Source organism: Hibiscus syriacus, unplaced genomic scaffold (assembly GCF_006381635.1).
Source record: "Hibiscus syriacus cultivar Baekdansim isolate YM2019G1 unplaced genomic scaffold, ASM638163v2 tig00003715_pilon, whole genome shotgun sequence".
Lineage (NCBI taxonomy): Eukaryota > Viridiplantae > Streptophyta > Magnoliopsida > Malvales > Malvaceae > Hibiscus > Hibiscus syriacus.
In genome coordinates, this window is record NW_024061980.1 from 1,839,671 (window position 1) to 1,846,630 (window position 6,960).

Genomic DNA, 6,960 nt, shown 5'->3' on the forward strand with positions numbered 1-6,960 from the left:
ATGAATGGCACCGATGCACTAAGACCAATTTTGAAGGTGCATTGATACATTAAGGGGTGCATCGATGCATGGAAATTTCGAAGCTATTTTGGGTACCGATGCACCCATAGTGCATTGGTACACTCCTAAAGGAAAAATGGAATTTTGGTTCATTAAACTAGCTTAAGTTATTAACATCAAGTTATAAGGTTTAGGCTTCTGATAATCGTCTCGAAAATTATGTTTATGTAGATATTGAGCCTAAATCAGTTCCGAAACAATCAAAGAATTAGGATCGAATCAAAGCAAGGCTAAGGTGAGTGCATATTATAAGTATGATACAATGTAATATGACTTGTGACAAGTCTAATTCCTATGTTGATTTTCATAGTACAATAGTTATGAACACGCATACATGATAATTATTATGATACATGCATAAGTTATATATATATATATATATATATATATATATATATGTGTGTGTGTGTGTGTGTGTGTGTTCATATGATTTGATAAATGATATAAATGAATAGATTCAAATGCACATGTGATATGATAAGTGATATGAGCTATGTAATCACAAGAGAAATGACATGAGTATATGAATATATGAAACATAAGAATAATGCCCATGGTATAAGATATAAGAGCTATAAGTATAGTTGGAATGCCAAGAGTCGAGGGTTCTACGTGGTCCTTCGGGACATATATGTATCCTTTGGAACATTTACAGGGTCTTTTGAGACATTTGATCAATTGGAATATGTATATGGTTCTTAAGGAGTGGTCATTCGGGACAAATACAATACATAGGTCCTTCGGGACAAAATTCATATGCTCCTAGTGGAACCCCATACGAGCTGTGGTAACATCAATAGTGCACAACCTCAATGTACTCGAATACCTTGAGTTCTCAGAAATATACATGGGCCTATCAAAGGTTATCAAATGTAATTATATTATTATCGTTATATGTTACCATGTTATTATTGTTTATATTGAATTACATATGACATGATGGAATGGATAGATTGCATGTTCATATTCATAAGGAATGCATTATTATTATATTTATATGTCTCACTAAGTCTATGACTTAGCGTGTAAGCGATTTACATGTAGGTACTGAGAAGCAGAAAGATCAAAGCTAAGTTCAACAGAACATCATATCTCCACTTGAAGATCAGATCAGAAGTAAATTACACAATATGTATTATTATGTGATAAATAGGTTGACATGTAAACAAAGTCGGTAAATTAAGTATTTTATGCTCTGATCAAGTTTTGTAATGTTTTAAACGTATTTATGTAAATGGTAACTGTATAACGATGAAAGGTTAATTTTTTATGAGTTTTATGTAGGTTTTCCGGAAGTTACTGTAGCAGTGCATCGGTACACTATAGCAGTGCATCGATACACAATTTATATTCGATGTTTTTGTGCATCGGTACACTGTAGCAGTGCATCGGTACACTGTAGCACTGTTTATAGTACTGTTCATGGTGCTGTTCATAGTATTGTTTACGGTACTGTTCATACTGTATAATACTGTTCATAAATACGTTTTTGCCTTAAATTTTTATAATGAAACATAATTTAATGGTATATTATTGTATTTTCTTAATATAAGTTCAAATGTTTTGATATTTTATAAGAATATTATTTTAAAAAGTCAATGTGACATATCAGACTCGTATCTGGGTCGGGTACGGGTTAGGGGTGTTATAATAATTTTAAAATAATTTTATTTATTTGAGGTTTTTAGCTAACAAAATTAAGTAATTTTAGTTTTATAGTTCCTGTGGATGTCTTACTGCGATGCTGTTATTGCCGAGTGTATACCGCATGAGATTCAGGTGACTAATGAACCCATGTACATCGAGTCAGTTCCATTGATCTTGTATGAGATAGTTGAGTGACATCCTACCAAGCGCGTCTTTTGACAATTTAACTTTATCCAATCAATTCCATCACATCCACTTTGTTTGGATGAGTTGTATCGATTGACGCAATAAAAAAAGACGAAAATTAATTGTGCGAACCATAATGTGGTGTATCTGAATGAGTGGGTCTGAAGATTCGAGAGAACGCCCATGACTTAACCTATCTTCAACCACGACATACGATTATATGTTATGGTAACAAGAATATGGGATGCGACATATATTGACCGATGAGGAGCGAGCGTGATTATTATATGTTCCTTCACAAAGTCACCCACATACAGAGAGGAAACGTGGCGAGTCAAGGTAGAAAAGAAGAAGATAAGAAGGTGCATCCTCCTCATCGGCAACAATATGGACCTCTTAGACACCGCCGACACACCCTCACATTGTCTTTCCCCTCTCAACTCAATTAGCATTTCAACAAATGGGCAGTTCTAAGAAGATTTCCTCAATCAAATTGAGGCGTGTACATCGAGAAAGGTTCTTTCTTCTAACAATGGAAATTGTTGTTTAAACTTTCCATTTCCAGTTATAGTAAACAGATTTCGTGATGAAAAAAATAGGGTGAATCTTTTCTTAAACATCATCATCAGATCAGATTGAAAACTGAAGTGAAGTGAAGAGAGAAAACAGTCTTCCTCAGGATTTATGCTTGTTTGTAGGCTTTCTGTAGCAATTTCTTAAGTCCCTCTTTGTTGGAATCGGCAAACAAGAATCGTATCCCTTTATATTTTTGTTTTATTATTGACTTATTCTCTTCCAATTTGCTATGAATTCCTTTGATCAATATTCAAACTTTCATATTTCTCTTAGAATCAAACTGACTAAAATTTCTAAGATGGTGTCAACAGTGAATACATTGCTTTTAAGCCATTTATTTGCTGCATTTTTCCCTGAGGGTATCATTTAAAAAATGGGATTTTGATTTTGATTCCATGTATGTCGTATAGGAAATCAGACATTTTTTTCTATGGTGGTCTGAGAGGGAACCCTTTATGAAGATTTGAATAAAGAAATGGGTTACGTGTTTTGACCAGCTCTTTCGGGGGATGGTCTTTAGAGCTGCTTCATCTTCAAGTTAAATCTTTTATACCAGTGGTCACATGATTCTTGGTTCAAGTAGCCATGCAAAGGGCCTTTTCTGCTCTTTATGCCTTCGTGTTCTTCCCCACTTGCCTTAGTTAAACATCAGTTGGTTCATGGTCTCATATCCATGAACTGTTTGTTAATTGGCCGGAAACATTGTAAACTTCTCATTTTCTATCTCGTCCTCCTACAGATCACATCTAATAACTAAAACGGCGGCAACGACATCAGAAGAAAAGCCATGGGGTATGGTAATTCAAGATCTGTAAGGTTTGTTCCATCTTTGTTCTTTGATGATCTCAATCGGCTCTCATTTTACGTGTCTTATGGAACAAACAACTGATGTTACTTTCTTATTGCATGTTTTCAGATTTCAAGACGATCTTGAATTGCCAAAGCTCCACAACGCCATCAATGGGGATGGAATGAATATGATAAAGCTGAAATACAACATTGATGGGACAAAAATACCAGAGCCTAGCACCAAGAAGGATGAGGAAGAGTTGCCTACTAGTAGGACAGGAAAATCCTTAAAAGCTAAAGTGTTGTCCATGGTTTTCTCTGATGATTTCGAGAGAGTGAAGAAGAAGATTTTGGATCCTCAGGGACCGGTTATCCGTCGATGGAATAAGATTTTTCTAGTATCATGCATAGTCTCATTGTTTGTGGATCCTTTGTTCTTTTATTTGCCAGTAGTTTGGGAAGAAGTCTGCATTGATATTGGAATCCCACATGAAGTTATCCTTACCATAGTTAGATCATTGGTTGATGCCTTCTATATAATTCAGATTTTCATTCGGTTTCGGACAGCTTATGTGGCGCCTCCTTCTCATGTATTTGGGAGAGGAGAGCTTGTCATTGATTCCAGGAAGATTGCTTCCAGGTACCTTCAGAAGAGTTTCAGGATTGATTTAATAGTTGTGCTGCCCCTTCCTCAGGTATGTGTAAAACTAAGGCATCCATATTTTTTTTCCTTCAGCTAAATACGAAGGCTTCAATTTGCTATATCTTTGCATCGCAGGTTTTGATTTGGATGATCATTCCAAATCTCAAAGTTCAATGATGAGAAAGACAAAAAACATGTTTCGGTTCATAATCATATAAGTGATTATGATTCTACACATAAAAACGCCAATTTTAAACTGATAGCTTAAGTAAAACAATTAGCTTATTTCAATCTTTCTTAAAAAGGTTTTTGGAGCTAGCTGGTACCTTCTCGCTATCGAACGCCAAGAAGCATGCTGGAGGAGTGCTTGTGATCTTGAGGAATCAATTTGTCAATATAAATACTTTGATTGCCACAAGATCAATGACCCTGGCAGGGATACCTGGTTCAGGTCCAGCAATATCACTGGCATTTGCAGTCCGAATTTTGGCTTCTATCAGTTTGGTACATACAGTGATGCATTGACATTCTATGTTACAACCGCACCATTCTTCAATAAGTACTTTTATTGCCTCTGGTGGGGTTTAAGGAACTTGAGGTCAGTTGTTTCCCTCAGAAAGTTTTTTAAGAACTGTTTAAGAAATCAATAACAGAACCTGATATTTCAAGTGTATTTCCAGCTGCAGTGATGCTGAAGAAAACATTTGGAAGACGTATTTACTGCTTAAACTCTAATGCTCGGTCTCTTATTACATGCAGTTCTTTGGGACAAAATCTTGACACAAGCACTTATGTGGGTGAAATAATTTTTGCCATTATTATTGCAACTCTTGGTCTGGTTCTCTTTGCACTGCTCATTGGGAATATGCAAGTAAGTCCTCCAAGTGATTTCCACAAAACTTTTTCATGAAAAATGTAAGAATGAAGCTTGTATTAGAAAATGTTGAATAATGACATATAGACACTTCTGAAAGTATCATAGGTTATCTTGGAATTCCCCATACCGTTTGATTTCATGAACTTGATTTCTTCTGTTTTTGGCAACTTCTTTGTGATAATGTTTCACTGGCAGACATACCTTCAATTGACAGCCGTTCGGTTGGAAGAGTGGAGAATCAAGAGAACTGATACTGAGCAATAGATGCGTCACAAGCAACTTCCTCCTGAGTTAAGACATTCTGTGAGAAAATATGATCAGTATAAATGGCTAGCTACAAGAGGAGTTGATGAAGAAGCTTTACTCAAAAGCCTTCCCTTGGATCTACGTAGAGACATCAAACGCCACCTCGGTCTTGACCTTGTTCGATGAGTAAGTTATAAGACCTGAAAACATTAGACCTCATGCAACAATTACAGCTTGATATGTAACTATGTTTAGGGGATCAACAGGTACCGCTGTTTGATCAAATGCATGAAAGGATGTTAGATGCAATCTGTGAGACTTAAACCCGCATTGTGCACCGAAGGCACTATCCTAGTACGCGAAGGTGATCCAGTCAACAAGATGCTCTTCATAATCAGAGGCCACCTAGATTCTTACAGTACAAATGGTGGCCGTACCGGATTCTTCAATTCATGCAAGATTGGCCCGGGAGACTTCTGCGGTTAGGAACTGCTGACATGGGCGTTGGATCCTCGTCCTAGTGTCATTCTCCCATGTTCAACTCGCACGGTTAAAGCGATATCAGAAGTAGAGGCCTTTGCTCTCAGAGCCGAAGACGTCAAATTTGTGGCATCACAGTTCAGAAGATTGCATAGTAAATAGCTAAGACAAATTCCGTTTTCACTCACACCAGTGGAGAACATGGGCTGCCTGTTTCATACAAGCAGCGTGGTGTCGGTTTAAAAAACGAAAGGAAGCGGCATAACTACGAGCTAAGGAGAACCATATGATGGCTGCTGAAGCTGAAGCGCCGGCACCTGGTTCAGGGTGGGCTATATGTGCAGCCAGGCTAGCAGCAAGCACTACTAGGAGGGGTGTTAATAATATGTTCAGTGTCTTCTTCTGGGGTTGTCAGCTCCTTGCGGAAACCCGCAGAGCCAGATTTTTCTGTAGACGAGGAATGAATTTGGTTACACTTCCGAATGGGGATCTAGTGTGTAGCTAATCACTAAGAGATGCCTGTAAATTTTCTTCGTTTCACTAGCCTGTAAACAAAGGTGGAGTTGATTTTTTTTTCAACATTTACGTATATAAATACATTACAAGGTGGAAATTCTTTACAGTTGAACAACTTCCTTTTCCAGTCATATTAAAGCTGAGAAACAGGAGAATTTAGCCACTTATTCTGGAAAACTCTGTTTACAAGTTTCAAAATTTTCATAATTAGGATGACATTGGAGTTTGAAGACAGATAAACGTATTCTCAAGAATACATGCATCACAATTCCACACATCTTAAAAGCAAAACCAGAAAACAGAAAGAAATGAGTTCAATCATTATGATGTAACCACTTTTCTTTGACTGGACTAACTAATAAGTTCAGGTAAACAAATAAACAGAATTGGACCCCAAGAAGTTGATCGTCAGTCAGTCCTCCATTACTATCGCAACACCAACCGTCATAAGCCATAAGGGTGTCAAATAATGGGTCCATGCATGGACTTAGTCATTAGAGATGGAATCCACTTTGACTAGCCTGGCTTCAGTTTCAACTTGGTCTATTGGCCCAAAATTTCAGCCAAACAATTAATTGAAGGAAAGATAATTATTTAATATATTGACATCCTTTTATCAAGATTCCAGTCTTCTTTCCTCTTCTAATTATCGACAAATTTTATTGTACTTGTTTAATGTTGTTCGTAAAGTTGTACCAGATTATAATTGATTGAAGAAAATACCTGTGATTTTAGCTTTTGGGTTGCTCAAAACAGACAGCTTGGGTCTCTGAGTTATTAAAGCCGAATTCATAGGAACAAATCTCTACTCTCCAGCCATCCTTAATTATGTCTTTGACCATTGACAAACTAGCTTGACCACAAACACAAAGAGCCAAGTTCTAAATATTGGATTAAAAATTGACATTTTTAGTCTTAAAAAACTTTTAATTAATTTTTC

The 6,960-nt window shown here is 36.7% G+C and overlaps 1 pseudogene; it reads left to right on the forward strand.

Moving 5' to 3' along the window:
* The first annotated feature begins 3,241 nt into the window (after positions 1–3,241).
* On the forward strand, positions 3,242–6,132 carry LOC120179703 (annotated as a pseudogene).
* The last annotated feature ends 828 nt before the right edge of the window (positions 6,133–6,960 follow it).